Source organism: Hyperolius riggenbachi, chromosome 7 (assembly GCF_040937935.1).
Source record: "Hyperolius riggenbachi isolate aHypRig1 chromosome 7, aHypRig1.pri, whole genome shotgun sequence".
Taxonomy (NCBI): domain Eukaryota; kingdom Metazoa; phylum Chordata; class Amphibia; order Anura; family Hyperoliidae; genus Hyperolius; species Hyperolius riggenbachi.
The window spans coordinates 251,905,688-251,924,047 of NC_090652.1; the positions used below are offsets into that span (position 1 = coordinate 251,905,688).

At 41.2% G+C, this 18,360-nt stretch overlaps 1 protein-coding gene across 2 annotated transcripts in view; it reads right to left on the reverse strand.

The window, feature by feature from the left end:
* The window catches only part of OLA1 (Obg like ATPase 1), a 245,751-nt gene that overhangs the window by 34,799 nt on the left and 192,592 nt on the right, over positions 1-18,360 (reverse strand). The gene's annotated exons all lie outside the window — the stretch shown is intronic.

An 18,360-nucleotide genomic window follows, 5' to 3' on the forward strand; every position in this document is an offset into this window, starting at 1 on the left:
TAGAAAATAGATTTTATTTCTGAAATCTTGTATTTTTAATTTGGGTCCACTTTAAAGTGCATCATACACACTAAATCTGACCACCTGGTTAGCATGTCCAGTAGGAATGATCAAAAATATGCAAATAATTCCGAGTTTATGCAAATGTATGTATATTTTTTTATAAAACTTGAAATTGGACCAATGAAGTCCCACCCAAGTTTAAACTGATTGGTCCAATTTCTAGCTGCATATATTTGCATAAAAATTGCATCACTTTGATCATCCCTAATGTCCAGACAAAGAGATCATAGCAGCTTACAACCCTTCCAAATCATGCTGGCAGTTCTAATCAACACTCATGTCTACCTAAAGAGGCTGAGAGATAAGAGGTAGACAGGAGGTGGGGCTTCTGTGTCGAGGGCTGGTCTCCTGCTAATGGGAGTGGGCATTCCAACATCACTGTCATGGCCATTGTCCAGCACCATGACTTTTTCCTAGCTTCTTTGGTTAGATACAAGAAAGAAAATGTCATCACTATTGTTTACAGATGCCAGCAGGTCACAGTTGGGTGCAAGGTGAAGACAAAAGAAGACTCACCCTGCTCTAGCTAAACTCCTGTCGAACCTACTCTAGTTAAACTCCTCCAGCTACAGCCGTCACAAAATTAGTCACTGAGCGCCGATATAGCCGTAATTCCCATTACAGCCTATGGCAACACCCAAATCCCAGCTGCTGCGCTTTGGCGAAATAAGCGGTCTCCCCTACAAGGGTTATCACCAGCCGGATACAGAAAGTGACTGATTACACTCCAATGAAAAATCAATTGAGCAGTAGTGATGGATGTACCACGTTGTCCCGTTTCAGCAGGTACCTGGATGAGAATCAGACTGAACTGCTAGTAGATACAGCTATGTTGACACTAAGACAGTTTTTGTAATGTTCTTAATCGTCATGTCTTGTCAGTTCACATTAAGCTCAACTTTATTTTGTGATTGCTAGACAGAATCGTATACACCAATGTAGCTACAGTACAATCTCTATGGCCTCAATTCACTAAACTTATCTCCTGTCTTTAATAACTCTTCTAGAGTTGTTACTATGGTGATAAGGCATGTAATATTCAGGAAACATTTTACCTCAGGCAAGCCTAAAGTTAACTCTTCTGTCTTTAAATTAGCTCTCCAATCCTTAAAATAACTCCAGAGTTAAAGACAAGCTGTTAATTAGCTGCATGTGAAAATAACTACAGAGGAGGTAAATTAACTACAGAGGAGGTAAATTAACTACAGGAGAGGTAACTTAAGGAATGAAGAGGTAAGATAACTCTCTCACGTGTGGAGGTAAGTTTTCTCTTGCCTTATTATCTCTAGCATGATCTAAGTAAATTGAGGCCTTAGTGTAATATTTTGTGCCTTCTAATTATTTGCGTTGCTAGTATGTGTACTCAGCATAGTCTCATACAAAGTTATGGCACATAAAATAAACACTATCCAAATGTGTTTGCTAGTTTGGAAGTGAACAATGAAGGGCTAGAAACCTTATAAGTTATTTCTGCTGACTGATTTACCACTGAGGAAAGCTACTATGACCCTCTATCCTAGAGATACAACAGGAAATCGAAGGAAATCTCCCCCAAGAGAGCAGATATCTCCTTTTTGACAGCTGTAACTGGGACATGTGCCTGACTGAGATGTATCCTCAACTCATACTACCATGACAGCTTTACAATTTGGGAATACCAATTTTCTATCTTGCTGCCAACTGTCACAGTAAAGGCCCATCCACACACACGGCTGACTAAGGCTGCCGATAACGGCCGTCTCAGCTGTGTGTACAGCAGCCGCCAACCCCCAATCCACGAGACATCCACCTGGTGGATCAACTTGCTCCTGCTACGGCCGATTGCATGGTCCCCGCCACTCGCCCGCCCACCGCATGACATCATGCACGCGCCCCCCCCCCCCCTCCCCCCGCTAGCAACACAACACATCACATCGTCAGCTACATTGCTAACATGTTCCTGTACAGTCCAGCCAGCGATGTCGCGACAAAGTCAAGAGGTGTATATGCACCTTAATAGAAAAAAAAACATTGCAGCAAGATCAAAGATAACAATAACAGGAGAAAAGAGGTTCTTCTAACCACCTCCAACTATATCCCAAACTAAAAGTTTTGGAGGGACTTTCTGGTAGCTTGTAAACACAGGTTGTTAACCTTATGTCTGCTTCCATGAAAGCAGGAAGTAAACACATTGCATATTTATTGCATGATTTGTATCAGTTGTAACAATGTTTTGGCTTTAAAGGTTGTTATGCTGTTGCTTATCTTTTAGAGCAGAGAGAATAAGTCTGAGTTCAGGTGCATTTTAAATTGTTTTATACATTTTTGTGCACCTCCAAACAATAGTTATCTCTGTTGGGAGGTTGAATTTTTGGTTGTCTTGTTTTTTTTAAATCACAGAAGCTGTTTTGGAGTGAGACCACTCAAGTCCCAAAGTCCTTGTGACCCAAACCAAAGCAGATAGTGGCATTCCTCCACAGGCCTTGTTTGATGGTTGCAACCCTGCAACCTGATTTGTGAGTAGCTTACTGTTATGTTATAACTTAGCAAACTTATTTATCAACGTATTGGCACCTGGTCTTTATCTTAGTTATTTTGGTTCCTGGAGGATCATCAGGTTCCTATCTCTCAAATTATCATCACAAGCAAAGCAGTTCGGAAACACATAAAGGAGTTTTGTCAGGGCACAAAACTCAAATTTGAACCTAGTAGAGCATTGCTCTGACTCTGCTCCATTCCAAAGGAGCAAAATCAGCAACCACAGGAGAAAAGAGAACCCCAGCCTTTTCAGGATCACATTTTTCAAGACATAATAGAAACAATTTTGATAATAATACGGTAATAGTTTTATAAAATATTATCCCGAGTACCCAGAATGAAATACCGACCCACTTCTATAAGTGGACATAAAATCTTTTACACTGACATCATCCCACTTCTCTGAAACAGGGGCATATCATTTCCTTCTATGATCACTAAATATTTTCAGTCTTATTAAATATGCCTGTTCACAATGAAGAAAAACAATACAAACAAAACAGCAGCAGAAGAGAAAGCGTGAAACATTCCATTCTGAGCAGCACAATAACTGATGTTGGATCACACGCTCTGCTACTGGAGGTTAATGAAATAATATGTAACTTGGGCTTTGCAAAAGCTACGATTTCAGCTAAAGAAAACAGAAATTTGCATACATTATCTCCAACAGAATAGTGTTTCATATATATCATTTGTAATGATAATTGCAGAACAAGATTTAAACGCTGTCATTATTTTCACTGTTTACTTACTACACAATTTAGATGTATGGTCAAAGGAATTCACGTGATACCATATTGAGGGCATAAATAGGCAGGCAGCAGGGTACCACATGTAAGGATGGGGAGGGGCTTTGTGAATTACAGACATGCCCAGTTGTTTTTACTATCAGGCGTGCATCAGGCAGAGGCTACAGTAACGCCGCTTTCACGCAGGAGCCCAAACTGGATGCTCATTGGTCAGTTCAGCCTCCCATCTGCTGGCAACCAAGCGCCTTCCAACTGCAATGTAGCACAGCGGAATGGTGGCATCTATAAATATACGCATCAGCGCTTGACACGCTGCTGTGGTTACTCGACAGCAATTTTGTTTGTGGGTTTTCGCCAAAGCCATTTTCGCATAGAAATTCGCAATATGGTCAAAGGAAATATTTTTCTTTCCAATACAAAAATTCATTGAAAGTGCAAAAAATCTAACACAAAAATTTGCAAAAAACACACAAAAAAAAAATCTTGAATATATTACAAAATAATTTTTGAAGGCATTTTCGCTCGAAAGACGAATTTTACATATTGGCATTTTCGCTGATCACTGCTCGCCAGCAGGTAATCATTGTGAGCAAACTCATTGGCTCACGTTGATCACACGGTCAGGAGCCATTGAAATAGTCTCCTAACTGGCTTACAGAGCTCTGACGTCATAGAGATGGCAGAACGGGTGGGCTGAGGCCACAGGTATGCCGTGTGAATGGTGACTCCGTGCGGCAAGCCCCAGTGTTTAGTATCAGTGGTCTCTGGTCCTTAAGGGGCCAGAGACTGCTGGTACCGAAGTGGTTAAGCATGTCCCTCCCCGTACTGTCCTACAGAAGAATGAGTGAACTATGAACACTTTAAATTGTAAAGGTGGCCATACACTTCTAGATGGCCACCAAATCAACCATCATATAGATGCCCTGTCTGAACCAATCTAATCATTGAGGGATCTATTAGATCCCCACACATTGGACACATTTTCAACATGTAATCTATTGAAAATCTGTGGAGCCACCACTGCCTTTCAGGTTTCTCAGGTCTCCCCACTTTGTGCTCCTCCAGGTGTTGGCAGCAGAGCTCACAGCCGTCCCACCAGCATGCCTGTGTCTGGTGTCATGTAGATAAGACACAGGGAGGAGGAGCCCTGTGACATAGAGAAAAGCCACCGGACACAGGACGACGTGCAACGGCTGGACAGGTGAGCGTTAGCTCTGCTGCCAACATTTTGTGTCGGTCTTCAGTAAATCCTCCTTGTGACACGTTCCGACCCACCACATATCTACCAAAATATTATATCTTGTGCATTTGACCGAATTGATCAATATCAGATGGAAATCAATCGATCGGGCATCATTTGCGGCATTGATCCGGTAGATTAGATCACGGATCACAGTGGTCTAATGTACTGGATGTTAAAACCGACAAGTGTATGGCCACCTGTAGTGTACTTCTATATAAATCTGCTTAAAACATCTGATCAATAATGTAACACATTTGCTTTCATGATTGTAGCCATTTTTTTTTTTTTTTTAGTACTAGCATGTCATCTCCAGTGTGTACAGTACAATGTGACTGTATTGTCTTAGAGCAAACCTGAAGTGAAAATAAATGATATAATGAATTGTATGTGTAGTACAGCTAAGAAATAAACTGGTAGCAAAGAAAAGAGTCTCATATTGTTTTCCAGTGCAGGAAGAGTAAAACTTCAGTTGTTATCTATGCAAAAGAGCTACTCTGAGCTCTTCAACCCACTGGGTCGAATACCGTGCTGTTTTCTGAAGAACTAAAATAGCAAAGAAACCGTGAGAGACAGCTTGAGATAAGGTTTTACTGCAGGAAAGTTAAAGGGGTCATTATTTCTACTTTGTTTAAGGCTGGTTTCACAGTGGGACATTAAAGTCCCACGTTACAGCAGCCAATAACGCAGCCTAACTCACAGCACTGTAAAATCAATGTGCTGTTCACAGTGCACACATTGCGTTACATTGTAACGCTGCACGTTTAAACAAAGTGCTGCATGCTGTACGTTATACTTGGCTAAGCAGCGTTAGACTGTTGGCACATGCTCAGTAATGTTGGAGGAAGAGGTCTCCCCTCCTCCTCAGCAGCCAGCCACATGGCTAATTAATATTCACTGCACTTTGGTGACTCATAGTGGGACTGTAGTGTTGTCCGGATCATGAACGAATCGTTCATTTGATCCAGATCTTTTTTGTGAGTCGAATCATCCGGATCATCACAATGTTTGGTTCACAGTGGATGTCTGTCTGGAACAAACAGGAACATACAGAATGTGCAGTGCAGGGAAAGTCCTGTCCTGCTAGTCATTTCACCCCCAGTCTGCTTCCCTAGTAAAATGATTCGGTTCAAAGATCCAGATCTTTTCAATGATCCGATTCAAATGATCCGAATCCTTAAAAAGATCCAGACTTCCTATCACTAACCTGGAGCTGCTGCTTTGAGAGCTGCATAACGCAGCTCAATCTGACGTCCAACTTCAACACCACCATGCGTTGCGTTAGGGGCACGTTATGCGACCATAACGTCCCCTAAAACGCAACATCTTGGTGGGAAAGTAGCCTTATAGCTTAAAAGACAGTGTGGGGTTTTAAAACTGCAACTGTGACAGAATAATGCAATGTTATACAAAAAAAGTTATATAACGCTTTTCTTTGCTAACGTTCTATTCATCATCCACACTACACATACAATTCATATCATTTTTTTTCCGGTTTACTTTAAACATAATTATAGGTAAGCTACAAATTTATAATTTAAAACGAACCCATTTTAAATTCTAAGATTTTTTTTTTGTTAAATAACACCTTATATCTGCTATGTGCTTTCTTTCTCTGGCCTTAATTCACAAGAAATTCACCAGAAAATTGATAACAACTAACCTGCTTCTATCCGGAGGCTGGTGAACCAGGCAATGCAGACATAAGTGCTGGGAAAAAAAAAGTGGAAGCTGGTAATAAGATTTTGGCCTAATAATGACAGTAAGAAGCAAGAAACGCTCTCCGGGAAGTTCCAGGATTACTGCATATAAATATCTGATCTCAGTTTTCTTGGGCTTCCTAAGGCTTTAAAATGGGTAGCTATGGTTATTGTTGAATGGGTGCTTGTAAATTATAGCAGTAATTGAATAGTCTATATAAATGGCACCTAGGGTATCAGAAATGAACAAGTTGATCAGAGCTCCTATCACAGGCAGCAGCAGGTGAGCTCAGACATTAGGAGATTAAAGGCAGAGCTCCAGAAAAGGACTAGCATGGAGCATTGTTCACCACAGAGGTGGAGAGTCATCTAACTGGAACCTGCTAATTTGGATTCTTTCCTGTAGCAATCTAGTTATAATGCTGAAGGGTCAGTCCATTGAAAATTTTTTAATTTAATGTATAGCTAGTGTCTGACTGGCTAAATCACCTACTGACTCTGATGGGTATTCTAGAAGTGAGTTTCCTACCACTGTTCTAACCCAACTCCATGTGCCAAATCCAGTTTACTCCTTTTGTGTACGTTGTTCTGTTCATTGTACATTTCCATCCTCTCTGTACCTTATTATAGATTAGACCTTAAAGAGAACCCAATGTGTTTTTTGGGGGGGCAGACAGGACACAGAGGCATGTTCTCTGCCTCATGACATGCATCTGTGTCCCCACACCGCCGATCTCTATCCCCCCGACCGCCCCGCCGCGTTAATATTTGTCGTCATCTCTGAGGTAAACCTGTGGGAGAGGGATTCCCTGTTCAAAACTCCCGCCAGGGGCGTTCCTGCAGGGTTTCCAGAGCTGCCATTGGGTAAGCTCTCTCTCCCTGGCCACACCCCCAGCCGCTCCCCCGCCTCCCTGCACGCTGTGAATGAGAGAATGAATCGCTCATTCCAGCGTCGTAACCCAGAGGTCACGGAAGTGAAAGTGGGCCATTGCAGCCCACAGGAGCGGCGATTTTGGAGGCTACCCGATTCGCTCAGCTCCCCCGGATCAGGTAGCCTAGTTTTTTTTTATTATTATTATTTCATTAGCCCAACTCGGGCTCTCTTTAAAGCTTACCTGAAGCGGGAATTTGAATTAAAATTAGATACTTACCTCTAGATCCGGGGTGTCAAACTCAATCACATAAGGGGCCAAAATCTAAAACCTAGTCTAAGTCGTGGGCCAAATTGTTTATTAAGAACATTTATTGAATAGTTTCAAATAAAGTGGTGTAACTATAGCGACCATGGAGGGGCCCGGATCCCCACTTCTTCGCTTTCTGCGGAGTAGGGCAAAGAAGAAGTTTAATATTTACCTGCTCCTGGGTTGCTTCAGGTCTCCTCTAATCTTCTTGACAGGTGAAGATTAGAGGAGCACACCTCATGTGATATGATTGGAAGCGGGAGGTATGGAAGCACAAAGTGTGCAGCTGCTGGGAAGAACAGAAGACACAAGACAGCACTGCAGTAGGTAAATATTACACTGCTCCACTATTTTGCTATGTGGGGATAGCGTGCTGGGGCAAAGGTGAATCTGGATCTAACGAGGGGACCCCATGCTCATTTTGCAGGGGGGTCCTGTGGGTTGTTGCTGAACCCAGGCTCAAACTGACAACGTTTCATCCAGAGACACAGTCATCCTCTGGATGGGAAGGCACTGTACTGTTCTTTTACTACTTACAAGGATCCACATTTAAAGCTCTTGAGGGACGCATAAAATGGTAAAGAGAGCCGCATTTGGGCCTAGAATTTGACACCTGTGATCTAGATAGTCCAGAAGTATCCCTGATCATTCTGTGGCCTGGTGTTCAAGTATTAGGTCTCTCTACGCATATTCCACAAGAGCTTGTCTAATATGATTCCGTTTGTGCGACCGTTTTATGTAGGAAAAAGCCATGCATGGCTTCCTGTCACTGGGCGTGCGTGGACTGTACTTGCACATGCACAGTACGATCGCACTTGTACATGGTTAGGAGCGTGGACCGTACTTGCACATGCACAGTACGACCGCACTTGTACATGGTTAGGAGCGAGGATGCTACAGAGATGAATAGGGTCTTGTCCAGCAGCGGTGGGCTCCTGGAAGATCTAAGAAACCTCGGAGGTATCTTGGGTATTCCCACTACTTAGGTAAGTAACTGACTTTAAATGTTTTTCTCCTCACAGGTTTCCTTTATGGCTCGTATATATACGTACAAGTCACCATTCACAAACATTGATCGATTATTAGGGCAGCATTTAGGGGGATGAGTGCTGTACAGACACGCTGTTAGGCTACAGCCAAGCTGTGTGTCCTGTTCAATGGAGAGGGGAGGGGGGCAGTTTGGCATTGCATGAGCAAGCAGCGTCCTGAGGCGTGCATAAAAAAAGATGATAATGTGCTCATTTGCCATTTAGCGATAAAGATCACTAAACATTGTAGCGTGACAGTTGTACACAGATTAGGTTAGTTGATCATCTGGATTGAAGATTATCTAGAGAGGCTTAATTTGTTTCAGTCTTTCAGTCCTCTGTGTATCTCGCTTTCATCCTTCCCTGTGCTTCATTATACCTCACACTATTTCTCACGATATTTCAGTCTTCATACCTCATTATTCCCTAATCCTCTCTGTACCTCTCCCCTCATTATATATCATTCTTCTCTGCAAATCCTGTCTCAGTGTTCCACCCTGGTCTCTATCTAATACCTCACAATACCTCAGTCCTCTCTGTGCCATATTATACTGTACATCATTGCTCTTTGCCTAATTGTATCTATGCCAAAAAATGATCCTAACTGCTAATTAGCTTTACTCAGGAGGTGGAAGCTGGGGCTAACAAATCACTGCCTTTAAATAGACCAGCTGCTGAAACATCATCTTTCTCCCGGGGTGGGATAGTTTGCTTATAGAAGATTTTTTTTTTTTTGCTCACCACCTTTCCTTATGCCTCACACACAGAATATAATGTTTCACTATACCTCAGGCTTCTCTGCACCCCACAATGAAACATACCTCATGCCAGCATGGATGTTAAGTAAACATATTTTTTTTTTTCTGGTAGGACTTGATGGGACAGAGGTCTTTTTTCAAGCAAACTAGCTATCTAACATTGTAACTCCAGTTCAAATCTGGATGAAGACACTACCTGTAAGGAGTTTGTATGTTCTCCCTGCAATTGTTAGGGTTTCCTCTTGGTATTCGGGTTTCCTTGCACATCTTACACACCATTGGTACCTCCCAAAATTGACAATGAGCATAGGAACATTAGACAATGATTGACTATGGCAGGGATTAGATTGTGAGCTCCTTCTGAAGGATTATTAGTGACATAACTATATACACGATGTAAAATGCTGTGGAAGATGCCAATGCTATATAAGTACATAATAATAATGCCCATTCAGTCCTCATTGTAACCAATTCATCTAGATCGCATCATACTTCAATCGTTTCTGGATCTCAGTATCCTCTTCATACACTACAATGGTCTCCATATCTCATGTTGGCACGATCAACAGAATTACTTTAAATTGCAGTATAGTAAAGCAACCACAAGGTGTCACAGTCTGTAGAATGATGTGAAGATCTCTATGGTATTGTGATTATCTGTATTCACTCTGTGTTCCTCTCTGTTCTGAGTGAGCTGCACTTCCTGATGTATGAAATATCTCTGCATGTTTTTCTTCAGTAAAGAGTTCTAACTTGTTATACTGGGTGCCTATCTGCGTGTACAGAGCTCTGTGCACCATTAATTACAGTATCTCAACCTTCTGTGTACCTTATGCTTCACTATACCTCACACCACCTCTGTTCTTTCTGCCTCCTTTAACCAGCTCTTTATGGCTTGTTCTATTCTTACTGCATGCGTGCTGAATGCATGTGACAAACTAGCTTCTCCAGAGTGCCTTGGCACTCTCAGCCTTAGTAGCAAGGGCTTATGGGAGCTCAGTCTGGGCAGGAAGAGGAGGAGGTTACTAGCCAGAGATTTTAGAGGCAGAGGGGAGGAGGAGAGGGGAGTGAGGTTTTCACAGGCTGAGGGCTGGAGATGCAGACCAGCTTGCCTGTGTGTAATGTGACAAACAGAACATGGCCGCTCGCATTGTATCACAGGAATAAATAACCATAAACTGTTGAAGCTGTTTGCAGCTAGATTTGCTGTGTAAACGATCCAAATTTTAGATAAGATATATAGACAAGTTACTTGTTATAGTTAGTTTTTCATCTCGGATCCGCTTTAAAGGGGACAGTATTGGCAATCTCTATACCCTTTCCCCGCAAGCGTTTATGCAATCACATTTTTTTCTGTGTGTGTCCAGTTGTTAGATAACGTAATGCAGAGTGAAGTCATTTTTAAGTCTGGACAGATCCCATAAAGCTGTGTGATCATTTGAATTTCTATTGGAAAAAAAATCCGATAAACATCTTCAAATGGATAAAATGGAGGAATTTGAGGCGCAACATCCTTTTTCATCATTGCAGAATCAAGTAGAAGCCTGTTATGACCTACCACAATGAGAACGTAACGATACCCGTGTGCAAGCATCAGCAGAACATGCCAACTCCACATAGACAGTACCCCTAGTGGGAAATGAAACCAGAACTTCAAAGCCACGAGGAAAGAACTCCAATCGTTTAGCAACCGTACCTCCCATCTTGTTGGGGAGGGGGTGGTATCCTGTTGGCTAAAAAATTTTAGGCTGCGGAAAATGCCTTTCAAATAAGAAAAGAAACCTTATGAGGGCTTATGATGGATGTATTTCAATTTGACGGGTGGTGAAGGTACTGGCATTTTGATTAGAAAAGCTCTGTAGATTCCAGTCACGGAAAGGGTTACACGGTGTGCCGCAGACAGCAAGTGGTACGCTGCCATTTTAACAGGATGTCTGCCGAGTCCTTGGAGAGATTATTTGCATTCCTCGGGACCTCTATTGTGAAATTCAGATGAATAAAGACTTACAAATCATTTTTTGTGCCGCCACTGAGAGACTGGGAGCCAGTGAATACTCTATTGTACCTTAACTATAATTGGCAAGACAGGCAAAAGCCTGACAGTGGAGAGAAGCACAAGCTTAATAACAAAGGAGAATATCTTAAAGTGTTGACAGATGATCTTCACAATGCAGAAGCAAAGCTGCTACATTCTGGCAGTAAATGAGCACAGAGGTGTAAAGGTTTCTGAAGTGACTGACATCAGACCAGCTATTTCCTCACAGATGGATTCCGGCAAAACGGTGTCTGCTGTAACACTTGTATAACTGGCTCTTCCTATTCTGTGTGCAGCATGACTCAATGGGAAGAGACAAGACCGGGGAGCAGAGAAATGCACCAGTCTGGGAGAAATTTTGCCACAGGCTTAAACGAGACACTTCAGCCCAACAGACAATAAATAAGAAAAAACTATCATCAACCATTTTCAATGACCACTGTCTACAAGTAAAAATCTTTGTAGTCAGTCCTTGTGTCATCATGATACATCGTCTGTTCACTTCCATTTTCTCATCTATGACATTTTTTTTTCAAGAATTTTTTTTTTTTATTTTGAAAGAAATCTCAGCTCACATATAGTGAATGAATGAATGACAATACAGCACACAATTATAAGGTCCACAGTAACCAGGTTTTGTTTTTCCTGCCACACCCACTTTCAACCTTACTTACCTTTAAAATACAGTACAGTAACCAAGCAGCTCAAGGTGACCCAAAACCACAAAGAAAGTATAGGGGACTTAAAGAGACCGAAAAGCCCTCCTACTAAAAAGCGATGCTAAGTGTGGTTTGCCTTCTTAAAACATCTGTGGTTACCCACAATGCACCTCTACTGAATATGCAAATTATCTCTTTATGCCCCAGAAGCCAAGCTTGCATCCAGAACCACTGGTGTCTAGCAAGCCTATAGCTTAACTTTAAATTGAAACTATTTTAAAAACAAAGGCGTGTCATTTTTTCCAGTGCTGTTTAAGCTATTTTGTAAATTAATGCCATAATGCAGGAATTTCATTTAGAAATGTAATATTGGCCACCACCTCCAGAACTACTAAAATGGCAGGAGGCCCGTATAACGACCCTTCACCTTCGCATACAAATCAGTCTCCACTGATCTGATTTCTCTGATGATCTTGGAGGTCCCCTTCTGGCTCACTACCATCATGTGTAGACTAATCCCTGGCCTGTGTGTGAATCACATGTGTAGATTAATCCCTGACCTGTGTCTGAGTTATTTCACACAGGGTTTACAGGGATGGCCTGCTGTTGCCAGGTAATTCCATCCCATCATCAGCACTAAGGGCCTAAGCACACACATAAGCATTTCTGTCTGCTTTCCAGCAACACATCAGTGTTACAAATGCTTAAAAGTGGATAGAAGCAGAAGCAAGCCCGTTAGTGTGTTCAGGCCCTTAGTGCTGATGGTAGGATGCAGGATTGGCTGCTGCAAGACATAGGGATATAGCCTAAAAGCAACTAAGGTTTTTTTTGACAGCATGGGAGATATACAAACGAGACAAGCACAGCTATGAGAGCATACATAAGAGCATCCAAGACTCTGCTGACATGCGACGGTGAGATAGACCTAGAGCCTGTTTTTTAATCAGGCTTAGATCTACTAGTATAGTATAAAATGTACTGTATATCCATCCAGGACAATGGGCACAATTAATGACTGTTAGGCTAGGTTTACACTGCAGGGCATTGCATTATAATGTACATATAATGCAACCAAAAACAACATTTGTGGTGACATGCGATGTAACGCAGGCAAAGAGGCCACTGACCAATGTGTATCTTCATTTGTTGACAATGTGTGCATTCATCTGTCCAGTTCTATCAGCGCACAGCGTGTTCTGTGTTGTAATAACGGTTTCAGTTGTCTCACAGGAGAGGTTTTCACACCACCTCAATAAAACACTTTTGAAGCCTCCAGCAAGCAAAAGAATACTCAAGTTTATTTTTTTTTACCTATATCTTAAAGAGGTATACAACCCTGACATAATATTCAATAAAAACATGTTTTCCTACTTTTTATATGCCATACGGTTATCATATTTGCTTTTGTGCATAAGTAGTATTATTCATTTAGAAATTATACGTTCCCAAAGTACACTTTTTTTGCCCTGAGAGCTGACTTTGCATTTTATTTATAACTGCTTTATTCATGTTCTAACGTAAGCAGAAATGCTTTCTGATTGTCTGACTTTGTTCAGCAGAGCCTGCAGTGTCAGAGAAGTGTTTATTTACATTCCTCACTTGATACAATTAAATACAAGATAACATTATCTAAAGTTCGGATGCGTCCAGCTTTGCTGGCAGGGAACTTCTACGTCCTGTGTGTAACCCTTTGAATGCTGTTCTAGTAAAAAAAAAATAATAATGCTGGTTGTATAGAATATGATGTAAATAATCTATTAGAGCAAAGAAGAAATGCTGGGTTTCATTCCCCTTTAATAATACTTTTTCATTTGTTAAGTCCTGAAAAGTTATTTTGTAGATCAGATGAAAAAACATCTCCTGAGAAAAAACTCAGGAGAAAGGTTAATTGAATAAAGGTGAGGAGAAAATGTTTTCCACAAGAATTTCAAAACATTTTGTGTATGTAGAAAACTTCCTTAAGGCGCAGCAGATCGTTCAGAAACAGCCTTATCAGTCTGCCGACAGCGCGTACACATATGCTAGTCGGCAGAACGTCTGCCCAGCGGGAGGGTCTGGCGGACCCGTCGTTTGCGGAAGTATGGCGTGTGTACGCGCCTTTATAATATGGGCAAAATACCGTTTGGTCAATACTTAACTAATTACTTTCTGTCCTCTGAGGAAGTCATTTGTGACCACAAAAAGCAGCAGAATTCAGCCACCATGCCTTGTATGCTGATTTTGTTTTGCTGCATTTAGGTATGTTCTAATGGATTGTTAAATGTATGTTATCATTACATACAGGTAGTTACCAGTTAACAAACGAGATAGGGACTTAACCGGAATCTGTCCATAAGTTAAAACACTGTGCCAGCTCTCTTTTTTATACCTCCTCTATACCACCCTGTGTCATCTCCATTCCCTCATGCCTTAAGTGTCCTCTCTGTCCCCCATGCCATCAGTGTCCCCATTTGTGCCAAATCTGACTCTCCCCCCGTGTCACCTCTGTTTCCCTGTGCGCTCAGTGTACCACAGAAAATTTGAATTTTACTCATTCAAAAAAAAATTTCATTTGAATATTTTCTCAAAAACTACAAGGTCTTTTTGAAAAAGAAAAATTGGACTTGTTCCAACAAAATCAAATTCACATTTTCAAGCAGTTTGTATCAGCGGGTCATTTTTAAGTCGGTTGCTACCGGTACATATGTATTATGTGAAATGTGTACATTCTTATGATCGACTAGAGTTAATAACATTTTAGGCTAATCTTAGTTTACTTTATACAATTTTATCCTATTTGAAGTTGCTAATATATTTCTAAGGGCTCTGTCACACCAAAAAGCATTTAGTGGGTCATTTTCATTTGTTAAAAAATGCTTCCATTGACTTATATTAAAATCGCAGCAAAATAGCCGCAATCACAATTTTTCGACCACAGCAATTTCTATGTAAATCAATGTAAGCGTTTTTTAAAAAGCAAAAATGCCCCGTAAAATGCCTTTTGGTGTGACAGCCCCTAAGACAACACATATCATTATTTTTTATTTTAGTGGAAAAACACAAGTTGTATTTTTGTAGCTAAGGGGTAATTCATCTCTACAGTAATGAAATGTTAATTTTTTTTATAAAATATAAAAAAATAATTGGATGGCTATAGTAAAATGTATGTGTTGAGGGGTAGAGTGCAGATGTGCTGCATCTTAGATGCAAGTAGCACTTAAGTGGTTGTCCCTTAATTTGTATTATGATTTATATATTACAGATTATAAAAAGCTCAGAAAATATCCAATTAATGCTCCATTGACAGTGTTTAAAGACCATTTAAGATCTTTATTCTCAGAGATGAAAAGATCTGACACTTGGCACACTTAACACTCTGCCAGTTTTCATAAAGTGAAATTACTTTCCTTGTGCACTTCAAGATGAAACACACCTACCTGTGTGTCTAAATGAATCCCCAAGCTAATTGAGAGCCAGTAACAAGTTACGAGGGCTATGGCTATTGACTGTATGACGGCTAATTAAATAAATAAGAGTGCTGAAAAGCAGATAACCAGTTTTCCCCTGAAGCCAAATTGCATAAACAAAAAGTTTAGGTTGAAATATGGAAAAAGGTTATGATCTCTTTTAGGTTTCTATTGCTCTTTTTTCCTTATCTGAGAAAAAAACAAAACAAATGGAACCCTTCAGGCCCCTTTCATACTGGCGTGTTGCATTACCCTGTTTACCCGCAGAGTAACACTACGCCAATGAAAGTCTATGGGGCATTTCATACTCCGCGTGGTGTGACGTTATCTGCTGGAAGTGCCCAGTTCGTGGCAAAAGCAACATCGTATTGGAGGGCAACATGTGGCGAACCAGAAGTCATGTATGTCTATGGCGATGCAGCCTTTTCTTTGAGTGTCCACGTTGTGGCGCATGAGCGGAAGCGTATTTTTTCAATACAATTTTAAATTTTTCAGTTCCACGTAATTTGATTTTTGGCCACAGGAAGTGAGTGCTAGAGAGGCTGACTTCCCGTTTCACTTGCAGGCAGAAGGGAGATTACCACGCATTGCCGCGGTAGTCCCCGAAGGCTATTTTTAGCTTTGTGGTGCGATCGTCGCACCGCAGTGCTAACCCAATGCCAGTTAGCAGTGTGAACTAACCTTTTGCTTAGCAGGAAAGTGAAACCACCCCTTTTTAAAATGTAGTTACCATTCCTCATTGCTTGCTCCCAGGAACATCTTATGTTGATATAGTTACAATAGCCTGGAAGTAAGGGCAAGTCATCCACGTGAAGAGAAGACTAGCAGCAAAACCCAAAGTAGGTCCTAACAATACCAAGCAAATCTCAACTCCATCTTTTTCCTTAGATTTACAGCTTAAAGAGACTCTGTAACAAAAATGTCATCCTGTTTTCTACCATCCTACAAGTTCCTAAACCTGTTCTAATGTGCTCTGGCTTACTGCAGCACTTTCTACTATCACCATCTCTGTAATAAATTAGCTTATCCTTCCCCTGTCGGACTTGTCGCCCTGTGTCTGGAAGGCTGCCAACTTCAGTGTAGTGGATCTGTGATGCACGCCCCCCTCCAAGCCCCCTCTATGCACACTCCCGTGTGTGTTATTTACATTAGCCAGCGTTTCTCTGCTCTCTTATCTTTTACAAGCTGGATAAATCCTCCTCTGTTGTGAAAGGAGTCACATACTGAGGAATTACAGACACCGGGCACAGCTGTCTGCAGGAAGAAACAATCAGCTTGTAACTCTTCTGTGCATGAGAGCAGCAGGGGGAAAGAAACACACAAATGATCTCTTGAGATTCAAAAGGAAGGCTGTATACAGCCTGCTTGTGTATGGATGTATTTTCTATGTGTGGACATACTGTACATCAACCTACTTCTTGTTTTGGTGGCCATTTTGTTTGTTTACAAACAAACTTTTTAAAACTGTTTTTGACTACTTTTAATGCGTCGGGGAGCGGCAAAATTGTGACAGAGGGGAATAGGAGATGTCCCCTAATGCACTGGTATGTTTACTTTTGTGCGATTTTAACAATACAGATTCTCTTTAACTCCAGCCAAAAATAGTTTCTGTCATTTTAGAGATAGTGGGGAAGAACTACATCATGCAGTTGGGATTAATAAGGAAGAGAGCCAATCAGAATGGCAAGGAGCTGGGTTTTTGTACTTTCATTATGGTTAGTGGCCAGCTGGGAGCTCTGAACTGGGTAGTTGATTGTTGCCACCAAAATGTAAAATATTTAGACATGACAATCCATCTTCTACATGGTAGTGTTTTCGGCATTTATGTAACAGGTCGGTGCTGTATGTTCCACTAATGGCTTGGTGTTATTACTTGTAATATTTGTTACTTATTGTTACTTCCCTGATGATTGGCTATTTAATTGGCTATTTAATCACAACTATTGCTTCTATGATTGGTGGTGGTTCCTCAGGGCGTTAGGGCAGGACTTTCTGCATTGTAATTTATTGTATCTATTATCTTCCCTTATATCTTCAAGGGGTATTTATGTTGTCTCTCCGATAAATGGGTCCCATGGTGACATAATAAACTTATGCACTGATTGAGAATTATCTCACTTGGAGTGCTTGCTGGGCTATCATCTCTTGGATTAGCAATAAGACACAGTTGCATTGTCTTTTTCCTTCCTTGCGAGGAAAAAAATGAAAAGCTGGCCATATTTTACTAGGAATTTTCATGGAACATTACTGATACCCTATACAGTGGAGGAAATAATTATTTGACCCCCTCACTGATTTTGTAAGTTTGTACAATGACAAAGAAATGAAGTCTCAGAACAGTATCATTTCAATGGTAGGTTTATTTTAACAGTGGCAGATAGCACATCAAAAGGAAAATCGAAAAAATAACCTTAAATAAAAGATAGCAACTGATTTGTATTTCATTGAGTGAAATACGTTTTTGAACCCCTACCAACCATTAAGAGTTCTGGCTCCTACAGAGTGGTTAGACACTTCTACTCAATTAGTCACCCTCATTAAGGACACCTGTCTTAACTAGTCACCTGTATAAAAGACACCTGTCCACAGAATCAATCAATCAAGCAGACTCCAAACTCTCCAACATGGGAAAGACCAAAGAGCTGTCCAAGGATGTCAGAGACAAAATTGTAGACCTGCACAAGGCTGGAATGGGCTACAAAACCATTAGCAAGAAGCTGGGAGAGAAGGTGACAACTGTTGGTGCGATTGTTCGAAAATGGAAGGAGCACAAAATGACCATCAATCGACCTCGCTCTGGGGCTCCACGCAAGATCTCACCTCGTGGGGTGTCAATGGTTCTGAGAAAGGTGAAAAAGCATCCTAGAACTACACGGGAGGAGTTAGTGAATGACCTCAAATTAGCAGGGACCACAGTCACCAAGAAAACCATTGGAAACACATTACACCGCAAAGGATTAAAATCCTGCAGGGCTCGCAAGGTC